Source organism: Alligator sinensis, unplaced genomic scaffold (assembly GCF_000455745.1).
Source record: "Alligator sinensis unplaced genomic scaffold, ASM45574v1 scaffold449_1, whole genome shotgun sequence".
NCBI classification, from domain to species: domain Eukaryota; kingdom Metazoa; phylum Chordata; order Crocodylia; family Alligatoridae; genus Alligator; species Alligator sinensis.
In genome coordinates this window covers 291,736-316,407 of record NW_005842838.1, presented here as the reverse complement: position 1 = coordinate 316,407, position 24,672 = coordinate 291,736, and the positions used below count along the sequence as shown (strand labels likewise).

Sequence of the window (24,672 nt, the reverse complement as noted above, 5' to 3'; positions counted from 1 at the left end):
CCCCCCCCCCATGCTTTTGGGATGGCTGTATCAGTATTGGTCGGGAACTTCTCTCCATTGAGTCTTAAATGAGTCTGTAAACAAAAAAAACAAAAAACAAACAAACAAAAATGAAGGAAAAAAGGTTCAGATTACTTTTCAGAAACACATAACAAGTTTGGATCCTTACCTGCTTCTGCAGCAAAAGGATCATCCCTTTGCCTGTGCACAATTTAATAAGGCCTTGCTTACACCAGTGGAAGAAACTGTGAGGGAAAGTTCAGCAATATGCATTCTTACCCATCAGAAAGTCTTTACTGGATTTCCAGAAACCAATATAGCAATATTTAAGTATTTTATGAAAAGAGAGAGAGAAATATGCTTTTAAGGTTCAAGGCACCCCTTGTTAAGCTCAAGGCATCCTTGAGAAAAATGCCAACTCTTTGTTTTCACTCATTTTTTACTATGAAACAGTAATAAAGAAATGTTCTTTCTGTGTTCTTTGCATTTAGAAACATGAAAGTTCCAGTCTTCTTTAATGCTATGGATTCTTATTTTAAATATTTGGGTTTATCTTGTAAATCACATTTGTACAGCTAACAGTGCTAGCATTAGGTGACACCCTGCAGCACCCCTGAAAGAATCAAGGCACAGCTGGGTGTTGGAGGCAGCCTAGTTGAGAATCACTGACATATATACCCACAAACAGAAGCATAAAAATGTATATCTATCTGTGTGTGCATGTGCATGCACAGAGGAACACAAAGAGCTACTTTTAGAAAACCATACTATGCTCTTACGTGTATGTAAACATTTATTTTAATGTTACCTATGTGAGAAACACTTGCTACATTTTTACTTATTTTCTCCCAACTTGTCCTCAGACCTGAAGTGACCCAATTTGCTAAATCAACTCCTAATTTATCTAATTCATCAGTTTTTACTCTTGTTCATTTTTACCCAATTTCTCTCTAATTTGCTCAAGTATAACTCATTCAGAATTTAAGATTAGAAAGGACCTCATTCTACTTTTAATAAGGGAATGGGATTTTTATTAAAATGGTTAACATATCTTTCAATAAATGCTATAAAATAATTTTGAACCATTAGGGAAATGCATTTCAGTATTTTTAAGGCAGTTAACACAGATTAGTCAACATACCTTAAAAGCTCTAGCAGTAAACATTTTGCTCATTTGACAAACTACAAAAGAAAACATAAGTCCCATAGGCACAGACGCTTACCCACACAGAAAATATTTCTTCTTGGCAGTTATACTTTTAAAAGTAGATCTGTAAAAACAACAAAACAAACTACTCATCAAATCTCTCTCTAGAAAAGGAAGGTGGCTGTCTTATATCAGCCTTGTCAGAAGATTTAACTGCAAGGCTGCATCCACCAAATCAGTTTTCCGGAAACAAAGTATCAGGCAGCATTTTGGCCCATAATCTGTTGACAGGGTATGCTTGTATTTGGAACCCTTGCCCTCTATGGCTCCTTCTCCTCCCCTCCCTTTATTGGAAGGTTTATAGGATTAACCAAACCTAAGGGGGAAAACAGCATTTTGCGGGAAGAAAGTTAAATATATACAGCTCTTATTGAGTAAAGAGCTTTTATCAATTTTGCAAATGCATACAGGGCCCACAAGGACATGGAGTAGAAACAGCATGAACACTCACCATTAGAAACATGGAAAGTTAGAAGTACATGCAGAAGAACACAAACACGCCATTTCAGACGTACAAGGTGCCACAGCCCCAGTGAAGCTCCCCACTTATTGGACTCCTACCACGCTGCTTCATTTGGGCCCCACACACACCCAGCCCATAGGTTTTAAGTCTCCCATCATCCGAATAGGCTGCAGCACTACTCTGTCCTTGCCTTTTTTGGCACACTTCCTGGACATGGGGTCTCTGTCTGTTACTGTCCCTTCACAGAAATGCAATTTCAGTGTCAGTTGCCCTAGGCCCCCAGGCTGAGCCACAAGACTTCCCAGTAGCTCAGGCACAATCTTTCCCAGAACTCTGTCCTTGTGGATGCTCTGATTGCATAATTTACTGCTTTGGGCACTCTACAGAGGCCTTGAAGCATTTAAGAGCAAACATAGTGCATTGAATTTAGCTGGTACTGCTACCACTGCAGGCCTACTTGGGAGCGCCTCATGCATCACATGACCTGGTTAGAAAAAAGCCTGGTGCAGCGGTTAGAGGTGCCTAGAGCAAGCCCTGCTCATTTCTACAATGAGCTCCTTGCTGACCTATTTTCATATTTCTGTTCATCAGTTGATACCTGATTTTTCTGTAGTCAGTTGGACATTAAGGAGATTCCTCTTTCCTTGACTTTTGCAATCATTCTCTCATGTTTTCAGATGGGTCAGAAGGAGGTGGACTCAGATTCTTTTGTTATTATTAAGAGTACTATAGGGCTTTGTTTTTCACGGACTCCTTGGTCCATTTTACTATGTTGCTTCATGAAGTGAGTCCATAAGGGCACTCGTTGGCACTACCCATTATCAGAGGAAGCCAGCCGAGGTACTTCTGTGCATCCCTTTACAAGGATGTAAAGATGATGAATAAAAACAGTACAGCCAAAGAAGAAATGAAATCTACAGAGTAATGATTCCCAAAGGGAGCATCTTATCCTTCCTACAAGCAGTAGCAATACTACACATCTATATAGCCTCCATTTTCCAGAAAGATCCCAAAACAATTTACAGACTAAGTGCAAGAGTTCCTTCATTCCACTCATTGAAATGCAGCCATTTCTAGAGTGGAGGAGGAAAGCAATGCATAGCAACTCCATAAACAGGATCTGCAGAATACATAGAACCCCATTGACAAAACAGGTGAATTTCAGATGTGACAACAATAATTACTCACTTTGGAGTTTCAGGTCTGTTGGCTCCACTGCTTTTATAGGAAGACACTTTCAATTTGCTTTATGCTCTTTCAAACAACCTCAGCACCTGTATATGGAGGGTGAATAGGGAATCAATTTTAGTCCAGTCTTAAGAGATCCATTAACTAAACTTGTGGGGAGGGAAAAAGCAGAGGGAGGGATAAGGAACAATGTGGGGAAGAGTTTAGGAGGGACAGAGAAACTATAAAAAGGAAAGATGAGAGGAGTGTCACGGCACAGGGTCCTGCAGGAGGGCCGTGAGCTCCTCAAGGCCCCCTTCCCGTGCCGGGTTGGCCCAAGGGCACCCTCAAATTCTTGCCTGCCATGTCTTTGATGACAAAATATATTTGGGAGACTGCCTTTTATGCCCTCTTGGTCACATCTTGATGGACACTCAGACCCCATGGTTTCCCAGACCCCTTGTGGGTACCGTTTTGCAATGGGTGCTGCAGGGGCACCCTAGCCTTATGGGCTATGCGTGGCTCCAGCCATCCCTGTATCGCACCCCAAGCCTTGCAGATGGAATGGACCTTGTTCAGTCTTGGCCTTGTTATAATCTGGCCCCTTGTCCTCTCCAGGCCCTGCCCTTTCAATTTGCGCCCTCTCTGGTGCTAGAGCTCTCCATAGCCCTGTCTCACTCTGTGCCCCCTTCTCTACTGGGGCTTCTCAAGTGCTGCCCACTTCTCTACTGGGGCTCTCCACACCTGCACTGGGGCTTCTCATCCAAGCCCCTCTCTCTGGGGCCTCTCAACTGCCCCCTTTCTGGGGCTGAGGTCAGTGCACCCCAACTGCTGCACCCTCACTGGTGCTGGGGTCCCCACACTGCTGTGGGTCCCCTATGAGGCCTCCTCCAATCCCTAATAGCCTCACCCAAACCACCGGTCTTTAAACAGCAACACAAACATAAGTCCCCTCGGCTATAACAGAAAGTAAAGCCACCTGGCTAAAACCATGTTACTCAAACCCCCAGGGATGTGCCATCCTTTACCCAGCTTGGGCTGTACCTGCAGTCAGGCCTCTCCTCACAGCTTTGCTCAAGGAGAGCTCCTTCTTCCCTGGCTGCTGGCAGGGAACTCCCCTCTGGTCTCAGCCCCTAGGGTTTATAAGGGAGCCAGGCCCTACCCCTTCTGGTCAGCTGACCTCCTCTGGTTGCCCTGGCAACCCGCAGCTGGGCTCAACACTCACTGCTAGGGCTCCTTCCCTTGGAATTTTTTCCTTCTTAGGAGCAGGGCACCTAGGTGCTCTGTGACAAGGAGAAAGACCAGATCCCCAAAAGAAAAGATCTTGAACAGTGAAAAAAAATAGTTTTTTAAAACCAGCCAGTTTAACACAGATAAAACAGTATGGAAAAATATGTTTGTTCCCAGATCCGGAATGAGATGCACAGGCAGAAGCCCATTGTGTCCCTGTGAGCTGCGGGACCCCCAAGAGGACCCTGGTGGACCCCAACCCCAACCCCCAGCGCAGCCGGGAGGTAGGTGGGGCCCATGGTGGGAGGAAAGAAGTACAGCTGTGGGCATCGGGGGGGGGCCCCCCCCCCCCCCCCCCAGCACCTGCTTGGCCCAGCCCCCCAGGGAGCCAAGCAACCGGAGCCTTGTGAACAGAATGTGTAAACAGGTGCACTTCTAGGCTCAGCACACGAACTAGCGCAGGAGTTCGTGCAGGTGGACAGGCAGGAGGGCCATGAGGCTCCAGGTGGGGAGCCTGAAGGGAAGGGTCTGCACAGTAGTAGCCAGACTACTACAAGGACCATAGTGGGAGGGACACAATGCACCCCGAAACTCCTCCCTGCACCTGGACCCCCCTGCTCTGGTACCACTGGGGTCTCCATTCAAACAGAGCCCATGGTTCCAGCCTCTACCCAGATAGAGCCTGCGGGACCCACGGCTCCGGCCACCACTCAGACAGGGCCCCTGGCTTCCTGTGGAGGCTACCTGGCATGGATGCAGGCAACTGGGTCTGGGAGCACTGACACCTCCCCTTGTGGGATGTGCTCAACAGTGGAGGCCCTGAAGTGCCAGATTAGGGAACTCCAGGCAACGGTGCAACGGGCTGCAAGCCATTAGAGATGCAGAGCAGGAACTGGACACCTACTTGTAGGCGCTCCACCTGACAACTGACGTCACCTTGGCAGAAATAAAGAGCCGCCATGAGGTCCAGCCAGGGGTTGCCTGGATGGAATTAGTCTCTGGTCCTAGGAGGCACTGCACCATGGTGACCGTTCCCCTGGAGTTGCACAACCATTTCAAACCCCTCATATCAGCTGAGTCGGCCCAACTCCCAGCCCCAACATGTGAGGAAGGAGGGCCACCAGCAACTGCACCCAGAAGGAGACGCAGAGTAATCGTGGTGGGTGATTCCCTCCTGAGGGGGACAGAGGGTCCAATCTGTCACCCAAACCCCGTAGCCCATGAGATTTGCTGCCTTCCTGGGGCTCGTGTCTGTGATGTGACTGAGAGGATCCCCAAACTCATCCAGTCCTTAGACCACCATCCCATTCTACTCATCCACGTGGGCACAAATGACATGGCTCAGAGTAATCCTGGCCAGGTCATGCATGACTACTGAGCTCTGGGGGCTGGGCTCAAGGGTCTGGGGGCTCAGGTAGTTTTTTCCTCGATCCTCCCAGTCATGGGTCACGGGCATCAGAGGGATAGATGCATCGGTGAGGTGAACAGAAGACTCCGGTGATGGTGCCATCATGAGGGGTTTGGCTTTGACCACACTCCACACTTCAGTGAGAGAGGTAGCAGACTGTTTGAAGGGATGGCCTCCACCTCACCTGGAAAGGGAAGAAGCTCTTCTTGACCAGAAGGGCTGACCTACTTGACAGGGCTTTAAACTAAGATCACTGGGGGATGGGCAGTCAATCAACAGTTCTAGCCCTGGTCATGCCAATCACAGTAGTAACAGGGAGGCCAAGGGAATCCACTCTGAGGAAAGCCCAAGAAAGCTCACGTCCCATCACTTAAGGAAGCCTAGGGCTTCCCATGGCAGACTCAGTTGCCTGTACACAAATGCCAGGAGCTTGGGTAACAAGCAAGAGGAGCTGGCCATTCTGACTGATAAAGAGGGATAACAGAGATCTGGTGGGACTCCTCCTATGACTGGCCGGTAGGTATAGAGGCTATACCCTCTACAGGGGTGATTGTGTTGGGAAGAGGGGTGAGGGTGTAGCTCTCTATGTCAAGAAGCAGTACACTTCCCTTCAAACTAAGTTCATTAACCATGGAAGGCATCTTGAGACCCTCTGGATTAAAATACCAGGGGAGCCTGGGGAAGGAGATATACTCATACGAGTCTATTACAGACCTCCTAACCAAAAAGAAGAACTGGATCTTGAATTCAATAGGGAATTGTGGTCGAGGCCACACATTCCCAATGTATGATCATCATGGGAGACTTCAACCTCCCAAACATCTTGTGGGAAGAGCACATGGCCAAGTCTGACCGGTTGCATAACTTTCTCGCCTGCATTGATGACCTGTACCTGACACGAGGTCTACGGGCCAATTAGGGGAGAGGCGGTGCTGGATTTCATAGATTTCATAGACAGTTGGGCTGTAAGGGGCCCCGGAGGATCATCGAGCCCAGCCCCCTGCCCCAGGGGCAGAAAGTCAGCAGGGATCATAGGATCCCAGCAAGATAAGTATCCAAATGTGTCTTGAAGGTATTCAAAGTGGGTGCTTGAACCGCCTCTGGCAGCAGTCTATTCTAAACCTTGGGGACTTGGACAGTGAAGAAGTTCTCTCTTAAGTCCAGCCTGAATCAGTTGCGGCAGAGTTTGTGACTGTTCGATCTTGTCATTCCTTGGGGCACACTGGTGAACAGACGTTCCCCCAGATCCTGGTGAATACCCCTGATAAACTTACAGGTGGCCACCAGATCACCCCTGAGTCTGTGCTTTTCCAGGCTGAAGAGTCCCATGGCTCTCAGCCTCTCATCATAAGGTCTGTTTTCCTGACCTCTGTTCATGCGTGTGGCTCCTCTCTGCACTCTCTCAAGCTTCTCCACATCCTTTTTGAATCGTGGAGCACAAAACTGGACGCAGTACTTGTGGTCAACCATGACCCCCAAGTCCCTTTCATCTGTAGTGCTAACCAGCATAGCACTACTGAGCCTATAAGCATGCTGCAGGTTTTTCCTCCCAAGGTGGAGAACTTTGCATTTTTCAGTGTTGAACACCATCAGGTTCTCATCCGCCCATTTCCTGAGCCTGTCAAGATCCACCTGGATCACCCTCCTGTCCTCAGGTGTGGATGCTTTACCCCAGCGTTTGGTGTCGTCGGCAAACTTGGCCAGTCTGCGTCTGACACCAATGACCACATCATTGATGAAGATGTTAAATAGTATAGGCCCTAGGACAGAGCCTTGAGGGACCCCACTGGTCATAGGGCACCACGACGATTGACTTGCGTCAACCACCACCCTCTGGGTCCTACCGCAGAGCCAATTCCCCAGCCAGCGGATCGTGGTGAGGTCGAGGCAGCAGTTAGCTAGTTTAGCCAAGAGGTGATCATGGGATACCAGATCAAAGGCTTTTTTAAAGTCAAGATATACAACGTCAATCTCTTCCCCCTTGTCCAAGTGACAAGTCACCTGGTCATAAAAGGAAATGAGATTGGTCAAGCAAGACCTACCCGCAACAAATCCATGCTGGGTATCCCTCAGGATATTGCCTTCAGCTAGTCTGTTAAGGATGACTTCTTTGATAATCTTTTCCAAGACCTTCCCCGGGATAGAGGTCAGGCTGATGGGCCTGTAGTTTGCCGGATCTACTTTACTCCCTTTCTTGAAGATAGGCACGACATTGGCCCTCTTCCAATCATCGGGCACTTCAGCAGAGTGCCAAGAGCTCTCAAAGATCCATGCCAGGGGCTGAGCTATGATGCTTGTCAGCTCCCTGAGTACCCTTGGGTGTAACCGGCTGTCTTGAAGGTATCTAGCCTGTCAAGGTGTTCCTTCACGAGGTCAGCTTCACTGGAGGGCAAGGAATCTCCCTCACCTGGGCCTCACTGACCCATAGTGGACAGGGCCGTCCCATGGGACTGGTGAAAAACTGACGCAAAGTACCCAGTTAGCAAGTTCACTTTTTTTGCAGTCTGGTTAAGGTCAAAGGGGATGATCTGGTGAGTGATCTGAGGATCTAGGGCAAGCTTGGTGACAAGGACCATGATCTGATTACTTTCTCTGTCCAACACAGGGTGGGCAAATCTCTCAGTAAAACAGAAATTCTCAACTTTGGAAAGGCTGACTTTCACATACACTGGAGACTGGTCAGTCAGGCACTAAGGGACCATTGCCCCCTAGGAAGGGGAGTCCATGAGGAATGGTTGTTCCTAAAGAACTCAATCCTCAAAGTGCAAGTGAAGTCCATCGTGTCCCACAGGAAATACAGTCAGAGGGCAGGGAAGGCCCCTTGGCTCAACAGGGAACTTCTGGGTCTCCTGAAACTGAAAAGAAAAGCCTACACCAGATGGAAAACTAGAATCATCACCAAGAAGGACTACTCAGCACTAGCCCTTACCTGTAGGGAGTGGTCCAAAACAGTCAAAGCAGTAACTGAACTCAGGCTAGCCACCGGAATCAAGGATAACAAAAAATTGTTTTTCAGATATGTGGGAAGTCAGAGGAAGAACAAAACCAACATTGGCCCCCCTGTGAGATCAAATGGGGCAGCTGACATCTGACTCTCAAAAAAGGCCAATCTCCTAAACAATTACTTTGCATCAGTTTTCCACCCATCCAAGGGAGTCATGCTGTCAGACAGGATGCAAAGTATCTGGGGCTTGGGAGATGGGCCCACAATTGACGTAGATCAAGTGAAAGAACACCGCAAGAGGCTTGACATCCATAAGTCTGTGGGCACCCGAGAGTCTTAAAAGAGCTGGTGGACATCATAGTATGCCCTATGGCCAAGATATTTGAAAGCTTGTGGCGCTTGGGTGATGTACCGGAAGACTGGAAAAGAGCCAACGTGGTCCTAATCTTCAAGAAACGGATGAAAGAAGATCCAGGGAATTACTGACCTATCAGTCTGACATCCATCCCTGGAAAGATCTTGGAGAAAATTATCAAGGGATCCATCTACAACAGGCTAATGGAAGGCAACCTACTGAATGCCAACCAACACAGTTTTATTACTGGAAGGTCTTGCCTGACCAACCTCATCTTCTATGGCCAGGTGATGCATTGCCTGAACAAGAGAGATGAGGTTGATGTAATTTATCTGGATTTCAAGAAGGCCTTTGACTTGGTCTCCCATGATGTCCTCATGACCCAGCTGGGGAACTGTGGCCTCGACCATCTCATGGTTCTATGGCTGGGGCACTGTCTCTGGGGTCAGACCCAAAGGGTACTAGTTGATGGGAACAAATCAACATGATGCAGGGTTACCAGTGGAGTCCCCCAGGGCTCAGTGCTTGGGCTGGTACTGTTAAATATCTTAATGATCTGGGTTTGGGTATCAGATGCGGACTGGTAAAGTTTGCGCGTGACACTAAACTACGGGGGAAGGTGGTCATGCTGGAGGACAGGCTAGGGATACAGGCTATCCTGAACATGCTTGCAAAGTGGGTGGACCAAAACCTGATGGCATTCAACATAGAGAAATGCAGGTTACTTCACCTTGGGAGGAAACAACAGCATCATTCTTATAGGCTTGGCGGTGCTACACTCTCTAGCACCGCGACTGAAAAAGACTTGGGGGTCTTGACTGACCACAAGATGAACATGAGCCACCAATGCGATGCTGTGGTCAGCAGAGCAAACCAAACTCTGGCATGTATCCACCAGTGCATCTCAAGCAAAACCAGGGACGTCATCCTCCCACTTTACTTGTCCTTGGTGAGGCTGCAGCTGGAGTACTGCATCCAGTTTTGGGCCCCCCGCTTCAGGAGGGATGTGGATAAGCTCAAGAGAGTCCAGAAGAGAGCCACTCACATGATCACAGGCCAAGGGAGCAAGCCTTACAAAGAGAGGCTGAACTCTTCAGCCTGGCGAAGAGAAGGCTCAGGAGGGAATTGGTGGCAGCCTAGAAGTATATAAGGAGGGGTGCATCAGGATCTGGAAGAACAAGGGCCCCCCCAAGGGAAAACTATGTCTAATGGCCACAAACTTCTAGAAGGCTGATTCAGACTTGATATAAGGAAAATCTTCTTTACAGTCTGAGTGCCCAAGGTCTGAAACAGACTACCCCCAGAGGTGGTGCAAGCACTAGACCTGCACAAAGTGGCTAGTATTCTCTTCGGATTCAGCCAATTCAGGGGACAGTGATTCAATTTGGTGATTTGAATCACTGTCCCAATCCCGATTCTCTGAATCAGCCAGACCCAACCCCCACAGCCCCCCAATGGCTGCTCCGCCTGCCCCAGCTCCTGTCTCTTTGGGAAAAAAAAGCTGCGTCTCAGTGGGTGCTGCCGGGCAGGGGATGATCTCCGCTGACCCTTACTGCCCCACACTGCATGGGGGGCTCTGCATGAGCCCCCCGACCCCCCTCACTCCCCCAGCTCCCTCACAGGTACCCTGCCCGGGCCAACCCCGACCCTTTAAGAAACCGCCCCCCCCGGACTCACTGCTCCTGCTGGCAGGCGGCAATCCCTGCTGCCCCGCCATTGCCCTGCACTGTGGGGGGCTTTGCACGAGTCCTCCAAAGCCCCAAGGCTGCTGCAAAAGCGGTGAGTCCTGGGGCGTACTTACCAGCTCCGAGTCCAGCTGCAGCTTCCTGCTACAGCCACCAGGGAGTGTCCGAATCATCGAAGCTCTCTGAATTTTTTCTGAAGATTTGGAGAGCTTTGAATCGATTCTGACCTTTAAATCGGTCCACTGATTCGATTCGTATTTGGAGATTAGGCTTCTCTGAATCGAATCACCACCCGAAGCTTTGCACAGCCCTAGCAAACACCTACTCTGGACTCATTCAAAAGGTGTTTGGATGTTTATCTTGCTGGGATCATTTGATCCCTGCAGACTTCCTGCTTCTGGCAGGGGGGCTGGACTTAGTGATTTCACGAGGTCCCTTCCAGCCCCTAATGTCTATGAAATCTATGTTAGAGGAAAAGAATGAGCTATACACATGCAAAGCAGGAAATGTTGAAAATGCTACAGGGAAGAAAAATGAACAAAAACAACCGAGTTCCTGGTATGCCCTATCTGATCAAAAGTTTCTTTTTCTAACACTGTGATGTACTCAGTGTTGGTTTTGCCTGTTTCTAGCAAAAGCCGCAACATCTAAGCAAATATAAGCACCCAATACCATGCACTTCAATATCAGGACTAGAGTTCCCCTAGTTTCTGTTTGAGAAGTTGACAAACAGATTGTTTTCCTAAGAAACTGGACACCTCGGTTAACACCACTGCTTTGACTTACAAGTGCCATGGGATCATCAGCCAGAACTTTGGTTTATATCTGCTCAAAAAGATAACGTCTTCCTGAGTACAGCATCTCTTAGCAATGTGGGGGACTGGGCTCAGTGCTGAATCAAGAGGAAGAGTATCACCTGCTGAGTCACCAACACCACTTCCTGTAATGTCTCTAACCTTCACAATTTGACGACTCCGGTCTAGCCCTGATCATGTTTCTTTGAAAGCTACAAGTTGTGACAGTTTTTCAGTATTCCAGGAAAAGATGAAGAGGTGAATATTTGAAAGGGTTGGCTGTTGTTAATATACATTGGTAGAGCTACCCTGGCAACCCCTGCTAGCAGGCACACAAACTATGCTGGCAAGGAGTCCTTTCTGATATATAATTGTATCTTTATGAGGACATTTGCCCACATGATTCTCAGTTAATGGAGGGGGCAGGAGGGGAAATCACCCCTGACCATCATAGGCATGGCAGCAAAGCCTCTAAAAATGGAGCAGGTCACCAAGTCTAATTCAACTCCACACACTTTCTAGTCAGCAATGTCAGGCAATGTCATAGTGAATGCTACCTACATACTGGATAACTGAGGCTGTGGGATAGAGAAAAGTCTCAAGGTTTGATTCTGATTCTTAGCCCCCTTACCTTAATGGAAGGACTCCCATTGATTTCCATGGATTCCTTACCCCATCTCTCACACTCACCATTGCTGGTTCCCAGACCTTCTAGTTAATTTTCCATCAGCATGATGACATTTCTCTGGAGACAACCAGCAGAGAAGTTAGTAGTGGGAGGGGCTGAAGGTAGGGGAACATCCAGCCATTTCTCTCCCTTCTTTGCTGGGTTCCTGCAGTGCAGCACAGAACAATGCATGTCACAATGACACCATGCAAACTTCTGCTGAGCTCTGTCTGCAGTGTTGGCTTTGGGTCTTCAAGGGTGGTTTCCAAATGCCTCCCTGCAAATGAAAATGTCTTGGTTACTATTCAATAAGCTCATCATTTGCGTAAGTCCTTCATGATGTTTGACATATAGTAGCCTGACAGGAAGCTCCAGTAAGGCAAAGTGGGTCATCAGATTTACACATATGCTGCTGAGAAATATTCGGAAAGAAAGGATGAGTCTGACCCAGTCTGGCAGCAAGTTGGGGCATCATAAACCCTGCCTTCCATTCTCCTTCCAAGCTGATATTCACAAACCTGGACCTCCTGCCCTATCACCTGTTCCTGGGGCATGAGGTCACACCTAGTCCTGGTGGGCACTTGATCTTGGTGAGAGAAGCCAAAGAAGTTCAGGCCTGGTTGTACCAAGTGACTCATCAGCAGGATCAGTGGATGCAAGCAGGTATGCATCAGGTAGATGTGGTAGGAGTTGGTTCATTTCCTGTGGGCAATCCTGTGCTTGGATTATCTTTGTTTTTTTATTGGGTTTTCTCAGTCTTTTTGCCCAGCAGCACCTACTGCATCAGCAACAATAGAGCACATGTAACATCTGCCTTAGAGGCTACAGAGATACTGCAGTCAACTAATTGGGGGTAGTGTGTACCTAACCCATGCGCTTTAGGCAAATCACCAACCACAAGCATACCAAAAACTAGAAAACTGTTCCTGCTGGTCAGAAAACACAGAGTTTGACTGCTTGAAGTAAAAGTTTCTCCTGAAGCTGTCAGCAGTAGCAGATCCTTTATCTTCTCTGTGGGCCAGTCAAACACACACACACACACACACACACACACACACACACACACACACACACGGAAGTGGGCTGCACGGTGGTGGGGGGTGAAAGGAAGACTGCGGACTGTGAGAACAGGCGGAGTTCTTCACAACCTGTAGGCATTTCATAGATTTCATAGACATTAGGGCTGGAAGGGACCTCATAAGATCATCGGGTCCAGCTCTCTGTCCCAGGGGCAGGAAGTCAGCTAGGGTCAAAGGATCCCAGCAAGATAGGCGTCCAAATGTTTCTTAAAAGAGTCCAGAGTAGGTGCTTGCACCACCTCTGGAGGCAGTCTATTCCAGGCCTTTGGGGCTTGGACAGTAAAGAAGTTTTCCCTTATATCCAGCCTGAAATGGTCTTGAAGGAGTTTGTTACTGTTTGACCTTGTCATCCCTTGGGGTGCTCTGGTGAGTACAGGCTGAGTACAGTGGGAAGATGACATCCTGGGATTTGCTTGAGAAGCATCTATGGATACAAGCCAGAGTTTTGCTCACTTTACCAGCTGTGACATCGCATCAGTGGCTCGTATTCATCTTGTGGTCAATCATGACTCCCAAGTCCCTTTTGGCCGTGGTGCTAGCAAGCGTAGTACTGCCAAACCTATAAGTGTGCTGCAGGTTTTTTTCCCCAAGGTGGAGTACCTTGCATATTTCGGTGTTGCAAGGTGCTCCAATATAGCCAGCCTTGTTGTACATGCTTGAGAGGGATTGGGCAGGCTTTCTTGCTCCCTTTATTAGGCTGACTAAGGGAGGCTACTTTCTATGTGTCAGGTTATATCCTGCTGGGGTTATATATCCTGCTGGGGTTAAGTAAACCCTAGGTCTACAGGGTCTGTGTATCCTGGGCAGCACAGGACCCAGACAAAGACCTGAGTCTGGGTGGTGGCAGTGGTACCCCAGGCTTGAGGGGGTGCTCCAGGAAGGACATTGGCCATAAGTTGATGCCCCTGGGGAGGCAGCCGAAGCTTGGTTTTTGGCCGGGTGCAGTGAGCACCCCCTACCAGCCCGCCACACATGGTGTGAGCCGTGGGATCCCACTGTCTACTGTCTAGAAGGCATAATTTGGGGAAGGAAGTAGAGACACTGAAAATCCTTGAGCAAACAAATCTTTAATTTGGTATTAGGTTGACTGGATAGTGATAGAGTAGCTAACTAGGATGGCTGACAAATATGACTACCTGTCCGTGGATGAGCTGGTGAAGGAATTGGAGGGGAGAGGCCTCCAAATACCACTGGGGTGAAAAAGAAGGGACCCGTTGAGAGCCCTGCAGGATGATGACCAGGACCCGAAATCTCCACCAACTCTCATCTGGGAGACAGAGTCTTTCCGCCAGACCCAACGGCTGGATGCTGAGATTCACAAGATGGAGATGGAAATCCATCTATTGAAGGCCAAAGAGGCACAGCAACAGCACAAGGAGCGTAAGCTCAGGCTTGAGCTCAAGATGCGCAAGGCTCAAGTGCAAGCACAAGCTTGCAGTACAACCGAGGCAGCAAGATGCTGGAACCATGGTTGTTTCGCCCCAGCAGGTGCCAGCTGCACTCCCCAGAGTGGACACCCTGATCTTCACCCCATACAAGGACAGAGGATCCTGAAGTTTTCCTGAGTAACTTCGAAAACTAAGCGCACTGATGGAAATTGGGAAAAGAGGAGTTCATGAAATATATTGCTGGGCTGGTAACAGGCAACATGGCTGTTGTCCTGAACAGCCTGCCCTCTGGGTCAGCAAATGACTATGATGCCTTTAAAAAGGCTGTGTGTAAGAGGGATAGGCTGGGTCCAGATCATTTCTGGAAAAAGTTCTGTGATTATACCCCACAGCCGGGAAAGTCTATGACCAAGTTTGGAGCCCAGCTGTGGGATTCATATCATAAATGGTTGGAGGGATCCAAAGCTAACACCAAAGAAGAGATGGTAGAACTCTATTCCATATGCCCTAGGGAGATTAAACACCTAGTCAAGGATAGGGACCCCAAAACAGGGCAGCCACCAAAATTGTGGATCAGCTGTTGCTAGATCGAGAGTGGCTGGACAGAAGACCTCCCCACTTTTGGAAGGAACAGAAGGGGTTCCAGAAAGGGGGGAAGGAGGGGCCAGTCCCAAAACAGGAGGGTGGGCCTCCCCCTGCAGAGAGCAGGGCAGCCCTAGATTCGGTAAAGCCACCCAAATCAGAGAGGAAGGGTTGTTTTAACTGTGGGGAGTCTGGCCACTTCAAGTCCAACTGCCCAAAGCAAAGCAACACCAATAAGCCTATCAATCAATCATTCAATCATGCAAAGCTGTAAGTAGTGAGGGGGGAGCCCCAAGCCACTCTGAGGGGTGTACCTGTTGCTACAGGATTACAAACCCAAAGGAGGTGATGGCTTCCCACAGGACAGAAATAATCGTAAATGGGAGAACCATCATCGGGGAACTGGGCACAGGGGCCAGTGTGTCATTGATTAATACCAACCTCATTTCACCCTTGGATATAGTCCAGGGAAGGACCCTTACCATAGAAGGGGTGGGGTGCCAGGTGTTGGAGGTACTGGTTTCCTGTCTCCCCATTAAGTGGAGAGGCTGCAGGATGTGCATGGAGATAGGAGTGATGAAAAAGGCTCCTGCCCCCATATTGGTGGGGAGGGATATTCTAGGACTTGAGTATCTGAGAGAGGTGTGGGGGAGCTTCTTAGAACCCTCCATGCGTTAATGTGTTGACTCACCAACAGAGCAGGAAGGCAAAGGCGGGAGGTGGGGAAACCTCCCAAGGCCCAATAACCCAGTTGGCTGCGGAGGCAGAGGGGGAGAAGGGAGAGACTCCTTCTGGTTGTGACCACCCGCCAGCCACTGAAGAAACTGGCAACCTCGGGGTTAAGTTAAGTGACTGCCCCGAGGAAGAGCCCGGTCAGTCAGTGGCAGAGGAAACCGAGACTCTTGGGTGGGAGTTAGATGACATCCCTGTGAGGGAGGGTGCACCCCTTGCCAAAGCATTGGAACTCCTGGCTGATTGCCTAGCTGGGCAGAAGGAGTTGAAGCAGGAGGTTCTAATGGGCCCCAGCTTGGAGGGACTCCGGCAGATGGCCCAGGAGGAGGAGACAAAGTTAATCTTGGACAAGAAGGAACAGGTGATCTGAGATAAGGGACTCCTTTATCTGTTATGGGTGCCTAAAAATGATGCTGAGTCCTGGGAGCTCTATTGCCAGCTCGTGGTACCTCTGAAGTTCAGGCAACAGTTACTTTCTGTGGTTCATGATTTACTTTGTGCTGGTCACATGGGTAAGGGCTGGACTCACCAGCAACTGCTGGCAAACTTTTATTGGCCCAAGCCATGCCAGAATGTGATGGACTATTGCAGATCCTGTAAGACATGCCAGTGGATGGGCAAGAGTGGGGACAAGGGAAAGTTTCATAGTTTCATAGTTGGTAGGGTCGGAAGGGACCTAAGTAGATCATCAAGTAGATCAAGTAGATCATCAAGAAAAGAATGCTGGGGTCAAACAACCCCGGCTAGGTGATTATCCAGCCTCCTTTTGAAGACCCCCAGGGTAGGAGTGAGCACAACTTCCCTTGGAAGTTGGTTCCAGATCCTAGCCTCCCTGACTGAAGTAGTGCCTCCTCATATCTAGCCTGAATCTACTCTGTGTCAACTTATGGCTGTTATTCCTTGTTACTCCTGGTAGTGCTTGGGGGAACAAGGACTCTCCCATTGCCTGCTGGTCCCCCTTAGCCTGTTTGTAGACAGCCACCAGATCCCCTCTCAGCCTTCTTTTGTGGAGGCTGAACATGTTCAGGTCCCATAGCCTCCGCTCGTAGGGCCTGCCTTGCTGCCCCCTGATCATGCGAGTGGCTCTCCTCTGGACCCTCTTGATGCTGGCCACGTCTCTCCTGAAGTGCGGCACCCAGAACTGGACGCAGTACTCCAGCTGTGGCCTGACCAGTGTAACATAGAGGGGGAGGATCACCTCCTTGGACCTACTCGTGATGCATCTGTGGATGCATGACAAGGTGTGGTTAGCCTTCCTGACTGCGTCCCCACATTGGTGGCCCATGTTCATTTTGGAATCAATAATGACTCCAAGATCCTTTTCTGCCTCTGTGCTGATGAGAAGGGAGTTCCCCAGCCTGTAGGTATGCTGCTGGTTCTTCCTCCCCAGGTGCAATAACTTGTACTTGTCCATATTGAAACCCATCCTGTTCTCATCCACCCACCCCCGTAACCTGTCCGGATCTAGTTGCAGCCTGTCCCTCTCCTCTAGCGTGCCCACTTCTCCCCGCATCTTAGTGTCATCTGCGAATTTGAACAAGTTGCTTTTTACCCTTGTCCAAGTCGCTGATGAAGATGTTGAACAGTGCGGGCCCGAGGACCGAGCCCTGGGGAACCCCACTGCCCACATCCCTCCAGGTTAAAAAAGACCCGTCCACCACCACTCTGGGTGCAGCACTCCAGCCAATTTGCAACCCATCTGACTGTGTAGGCATCAATGCCACAGTTGCCTAATTTCTTAATGAGAATGGGGTGAGAGACGGTGTCAAAGGCCTTCCTAAAGTCCAGAAAAGACTACGTCCACCGCGACAGCTGCGTCCAAGGATTTTGTGACCTGGTCGTAGAAGGCCATCAGGTTGGTCTGACAGGACCTGCCTTGAATGAACCTATGTTGGTTGCCCCTAAGCATGATCCCCCCTGCTGGTCCCTCGCAGATGTGCTCCTGGATAATTTTCTCAAAGAGCTTCCCTAGGACTGAGGTAAGACTAGCGGTCCTGTAGTTTGCTGGGTCCTCCTTCCTCCCTTTTTTGAAAATGGGGGCCACGTTGGCCCTTTTCTAGTCCTTCAGCACCTCGCCAGAACACCATGAGTGCTCGTAAGGCCGTGCCAGAGGTCCCGCAATGACCGCTGCTAATTCCCTCAGCACTCTGGGGTGGAGATCATCAGGACCTGCTGATTTGAACATGTCTAGTCCCACCAGAAGTTTCCTGACTAGGTCCTCACTGACCCTGGGCCTGGCAGCGCCTCCCCTGGGTCTGTTGGAGATCCCAATGGGGGGATGCCCCAGTCCCTGCTAAAAAAAATGGAGGCAAAGAAATTGTTAAAGAGCTTAGCTTTGTCATCTGGTGTAACCACCAGATTTCCTCCTACCAGAAAGGCTCCCCTACAGCCCCTCCCTATTATCGATCAAGCTTTCCAAAGAGTGGGAATAGATATTGTGTGCCCTCTGAAGCATAAGACTCATAGAGGGAAGAAATATATCCTGACTCTTGTGGAATTCATGACACGGTACGTGGAGGCAGTTGCTTTAGCTTCCACAGAGGCACCAGTAGTCACTGATGCCCTGACAAAGATCTTCCAGCTGGGTTTTCCCTCTGAGATCCTGACTGATAGGGGTGGGAACTTCCTGGCTGAGATGATTAAGTGCCTGTGGGAGTGCTGTGGGGTTAAACACCTCAAGACCACAGCCTATCACCCACAGACAAATGGGCTGGTAGAGATGTTCAGTGGTACCTTGAAGGGTATGCTGAAGGCCTATGTGTACTCTAACACTAACGATTGGGATGAGAAACTTCCACATTGCTCTTTGCCTACTGAAAGGTACCCCAGGAGTCTATCGGGTTATTGCCATTCGAGTTGATGTTTGGGAAGTGAGTCAGGGGTCCTCTCGATCTTGTGAGAGAGGAGTGGGAAGGGAAAATCTCCTCCTTTAAAACATCTGTGGTAGAATATGTGCTAAGCTTTTGCCAAAAGCTAACTGACATGATGAAGATGCCGTGAGACTCCCTGGCCCAGGCCCAGGCCCAGGAGAAGCAGAGTGCCTGATATGATAAGGGGGCTTGCTCACGTACGTTTGAACCAGGGGATAAGGTCATGGTTTTTGTGCCACTAAAGGCAGACAAGCTGCAAGCTCCATGTCATCCTGGAGAAGCTGGATGATGTGTCTTATGTTGTGACCATGAGTGGGTCAGGCAAAAAGCCTAAGGTGGTACATGTTGTGGCAGAATGCCATCTCTCCCCAAACTCTATTATCAGTCTGATGACCTATCTGACAATTTGGCTACCATGGCCACTGCAGAGGGCAGATACCCCTGGCCCCATCGGCTTCAGGTAACCCTGAGCTGTAACCTGAACTGGATACATTCTTAAGGGAAGGAGAAACCTGCTCCCTCTGCCTATGTGACTGGCCTCACACACCTGGGTGGGGGCTTCAAATCCCTATTGTTTTAATGTCATCATGACTGAGAGGGGCTAGAGCCCCTGCCAGTCTACCTGGCAACCAGTGATGCATTTCAATTTGGTTGGCTGGCAGCCAACCGCTGCTGGCCTTCATTGGATCAGGTAAATGAGGTCATAAGGTCTATATAAGTTAAGGATTGCCCAGGAGGTGGAGGCAGCTGCCATGATGAGAACTCTCAGAGAATCTGGACTGTCTGAAACTCACTCTTTTTCTTGAACCTCATGGTCAATGAACTGCTTGCCTCAAAGGAAATCTCCACCTGCCTCTGGATGGTACTTGTGAGTAAGCTACTTGAGATCTAATTAGATATTTCGCTTGCATTAACACAGATGTGTAATCAAAAGCTGCCATGCCACTGTTTGCTCTAAGAGATTTCTCTGATATTGCTGTACCCTGTACTCTATTCCAAACCTATTCCTTGTAATCAGTAAAGTTCTCCTCTGTACCTAGAATGGGAGACTTACTGGGAGAGGGTCTAGATTATGCCTTGGGGTCCCCTTGGTCCAGCTGACTAAGGGAGACCACTGTCTGTGCTTCAGACTGAGGGAAGCACCCTAAATTCTTGCAGTGGGTCAAGTACCCTCAAGGACTACTAGGCCTGTGTTTCCCAGGGGTCACAGGGCCAAGATCAGTCCAGAATCTGGGTGGTGGCGGCATTACCCCCAGGCTTGCCTGTGTGCTCCAGGAAGGGGGTTGGCTGGATGTGATGCTACGCCAGGACAGCACTTGGAGCCTGAAAGGTGGTTGGGTGCAGTGAGGCAGGTGGCTCAACGCAGGAGCACCCCCTACTAGCCCACCACACATGTAAACATGGTTAAACCCTACTTTGACAGAAGTGATATTGTATTTTGGATTTCCTCCATGGAAGAATCACCTGAGGACCCAGAGAAGCTGGTCCTATGGGCTGACTGGGAAGGAGAGATGGGAATAGAGGAGCTTTGCCTGCCAGATCATCTGTCCTCCCAGGACAAGGAAAAGCTGCGTGCAGCTCTCAAGGACTTTGAGACGGTGTTGTCAAACAAACCAGGTAAAATGAACCTGGCAGTATACACTATAGACACAGGCAGCCATCTCCCTATCCATTCAGTGCCCTACCCCAATCAATGGGATGTTGATGCAAGAGATACAGTATGAGCTTTCTGATATGCTAGACCTGGGGATAATACGGCCTTCGATGAGCCCCTGGGCCAGCCCTGTGGTACTCGTCCAGAAGCAGGATGGGACCATCAGGTTCTGTGTGGACTACAGAAAGCTGAATGCTATTACCACCCCCGATGCTTACCCTATGCCTAGGATGGACTCTCTGCTCGATACTCTGGGCTGACCCAAGCTCATCTCTACTCTCAATCTCTCCAAAATGTTCTGGCAGATGGCACTGGATCTGGATGCCATAGCCAAGTCTGCTTTTACCACACCTTTGGGACTGTTTGAGTTTACTGATCTACCTTTCAGTATGCGCAATACTCCCGCTTCTTTTCAGAGACTGATTAATAACCTGCTACAAGGATCTGAGCAGTTTGCAGTGGCCTACATCAATGACATTGCCATTGTGGTGGAAACTTACCTGAGGCAGGGGAGAGGTGGCAGGATGCCGCACCAACCGCCGATCGCCGCGAAAATGAAACTACGCTGGCTGGAGCTGCTGCGGACAAAGATCAAAGGAAAAACCCGTGGCGGAGCTGGTAGGAGCCAGGAATGACTCCCGCAGTCAAGGAGTGCCAAGGGCAATTGGGCGGGCGGGTGCCCGATGCTGAGAGAAAAGGCCTGGTAGGAAGGAAGCCGGGGGGACCAGAAGCAGTGTCATCTGAAACGACGCGTCAAGGGGGTTGGAGCCCGGGCGGAGTCTGGCTCTGCATAAGCCAGGAGCAAAGAGGGGCCGTGGGGGACGCTTGGTACGAGTATCACCAGTAGCCAACGATCGCAGCCTCTAAAAAACTGAGTGCCACAGAGGGCCGAGCATCAGCCCTGATGAGCAACACCACAGTTGGCATTAGGCGGGGTGTAGGGGAGGTGGAGCCCTGAGAAGAAATAACCGTGAGGACAGCTGAGGGAATGTGCCAGGGGAGGCAGGACCAAACATCATCCTTCTGATAGAAAACTACTTATCATCAAAGACGTGGCAGGTGAGACCCCTGGGGAACTGACCCAAGGCCACTCCCAATAGCCTGGCCGTGCAGCCCAAGAAGCCACAGCAAGGTTTGTGAAGAACCCAAACGCATGATGCTTGGGGGAGAGGCACAGAAGGTTACAGCCATCTACAGTCAAGACTTTGTATCGCACCTGATTCATCTAACCACGGTGTTAGATAGGATCAAGCAGGCTGGACTTACAGTGAAAGCAAAGAAGTGCCAGTTGGCACTATCTGAAGTGGTGTATTTGGGACACCGTGTGGGTGAAGGCATGATTGCTCCCATGTGGGACAAGATCAAGGCCATTAGAGACTGGCCACCCCCACAAACTAAGAAGCAGGTCAGAGCCTTCCTTGGTCTGGCTAGATATTACAGAAAGTTTGTCCCTGACTTTGGGGCAATCACCGCTCCCTTACACGAGCTGACAAAAATGGACAACCCTGATTGGGTAGTCTGGAAGCACGAATGTCAGTAAGCATTTGACACCCTGAAGGATGCCCTGATCAAACAGCCAACTTTAAGGGTACCAGACTATTATAAGCCCTTCTGCATAGCCACTGATGCATCAGACACCGGATTTGGAGCTGTGCTTACTTGAGCCAGAAGTTGATTCCCCGTGAATGGAACCTATCATCTATACAGAAGGAGTGTTTAGCAATCGTCTGGGTGCTGAACAAGCTGAGGCCCTATCTATGGGGACAGCAGTTCATGGTCCTATCAGACCATGCCCCATTTCAGTGGCTACAGACAATGCAGAACACCAACACCAAGCTTCAAAGATTGGCCTCACAGCTGCAGGAGTTCAACTTAACTGTCAAACACATCAAGGGAAGCCAGAATGTAGTATCGGATTCTCTGTCACAAAAAGACTCTGGGTAATAGGCCAGATGGACTCAGGCCTACCCCAGAGTGCTTTGGCACTTGGGCGCCCCAACTTTCCCTGATTCTTTATGTGTATGGTTGTAATAGCCAGTTTGATGTGTTATGTGGTTTCTTTAGTTATGGAAGATGACCCATCCAAATGAAGCACACCCACACCCACAGCTCTGTAAAGGTATGGGCCTGAGTTTTGGAAGGAAGGCAGGGGAGGTCATCTTGCAGGACTCTGAGGGGTGTTTGGTATCATCTGCAAATTTGCAGTGTGCATGAGATCCCATCGTTTAACTAATTAATGAAGATAAACAATACCAGATCCAGCACTGACGTTTTGGATGCTGATACACAAGACACTACAGCTCTTGGAGCTGGTTTAATTAAAGCACTGCCTCCTCCCCCCCTACCCCCACCCCCACAACTCCCAGAGCACGTATAAAAGTGCCTTTGATAACTACTCATTGAATGTGATGATGATCCAACCAGTTATGTACCTACCTTACAATACTTTCATCTAGCCTGTATTTCCTTGGATTGTTAATCAGAATGTCATGGGACACAGTGTCAAAAGCCTTACTAAAATCAAGGTATTTCTCATCCACTTCCCTCCCCACCATCCATTATTCTCCCTATCAGTTTCATAGGGAAACATCCCTTGTGGTCTCCCACTTCCTCTTGAAACAGTCTGTGTCCTTTCCCACAGCCCCTTTTTCTCCAGCCTCTAATTAGATCATGAACATGAACCTGGAATTAGGTCCAATAAATATGCTTCCCTCCTCCTCCCAATTTATTCCTACAAAGCAGTTGCCACAGAGACCATGGAGCAGGAGAAGGAGGGAGAGACATTGAAAGGGACTAACACAGGCCAATGTGTGCCATCCCTGCTTGCATCTAGCCTCAGAGGGTGCGTCCCCACATGTAGAGGTGTGCGTTTGCTGTGGCAAAATTAGCAGCTGCACATGCCCCTTCACATGGGGTTTGGTGCAGATCAAAATGCCCTGCTTCAGGGAAACGGTAGTTTTTCCGGTCCTTCTGGCTTCTGGCATGCTGGAGGAACTGGGGGAACACCTAAAGCAGTGGAGATGCTCTGTTCGGCAACCAGAATGTCTCCCTAGAGGACCCAGCCTCCAGTTGCTCTACTGTATGCTCCTGAGGCATATGCTGTGCTGCGTCACTTTTTTTTGCAGCAGTTTTTTTTGATAGTGGGAGTTCCTGGTATCAAATTTTGGTACCACACTACAAATTTGCAGCATGGCGAATGGTTGCATGTGCTCCGCATGCAGTTTGCGTCACCTCAAACAGGTTTGAGGCACTGCAAATGCATGTGCACACTCATCTGGACGCACCCAGAGGCCATGTCTACATGAGACTTTACTGCAGTTGACTAATTGTGTTGGGCAGTTAGGCTGGCAGTCACACTCAGGGCCAGATTAACCCTTTAGTGGGCCCTGGGCAAACGAACTCATGGGCCCCTACTTTTTTCACTCAATAATTGTAATATGTAAAATAAGCACAACTGGGCCCCTTCTTCACTTAGGGCTCTAGGCATGTGCCTAGTTTGCCTATGCGTTAATCCAGACCTAGCCACACCCACTTGAGTAACCAAGATCAGCTGGGAGCAATTTAGCCCACCTGATGCGCAGGCTCCTGACATGCAGCTGTTTCCATCCACTTGCTAGAAATGGAGGTTTGGGAATGTTGCATGGCCCTAGAAATAACTTCATCCACTTGGTTCTTCTCTGTGCCATGGAGAGAGGCAGCTCTGTGCTCAGTTACACTGCTGAATGTAATAGCTGTAGTCAAATCTGCCTGAGCTACCCACAGGGCAATGCATTGCACATTCGTCCCAAGGGAGCGCTATTAATGCCAACTAGAGAGAGGTATTTATTAATGCCAACTAGGTAGAAGCCGAATCTATGAATCTGAATCGAATCACTGGAAGCTTTAGACTTTCCGAATCAATTTGGAGCTTCCAAATTGATTCGGAAAAGATTCGGTGATTTGGAGATTCGGCCATAGGGTATACTGGGGAATCAATGAAATATCTTTACTGAAATATTTTAAGCTGGAGGAGCTCCAGGCCACAGTCCAGAGACTGCGTGCCATCAGGGACTGTGAGCAGGAGATAGACTCCTACTGCCAGGCCCTTCTCCCCCGGGAGGGAGAGGGTAGACCACAGTCTTCCTCCAGGCCAAAGGAGGACTCCGGGACCTCCTGCTCTGTCCAGCCAGGGGCATGGACCAAGGTGGTCAAGGGCCCTAAGGCCCACCGCACCAAGGCCCCTGCCCTGCCGGAGCTGAGCAACAGGTACACACCTCTTGCTGCTCCAGCAGAGCCTGCTGAGTTGCTGGCTCCCACAGGCAACATGGGCCCAACTGCAGCTCCCACCTCTGCTCTCCCCAAGACAAAACGTAAGGTGTTTGTTGTGGGAGACTCCCTCCTGAGGGGGACTGAGGGGGCAATCTGCCACCCCGACCCCTTAGCCCGGGAAGTCTGCTGCTTCCCGGGG

General features: G+C 49.5%; 1 long non-coding RNA gene across 2 annotated transcripts in view; it reads left to right on the top strand.

The window, feature by feature from the left end:
- The window catches only part of LOC112547970, a 41,408-nt gene that overhangs the window by 7,660 nt on the left and 9,076 nt on the right, over positions 1 to 24,672 (top strand). For both annotated transcript variants that reach the window (XR_003091766.1, XR_003091765.1), the window contains exon 2: positions 4,245 to 4,351. This is a non-coding gene — a long non-coding RNA (uncharacterized LOC112547970). The remainder of the gene's footprint in view (positions 1 to 4,244; positions 4,352 to 24,672) is intronic.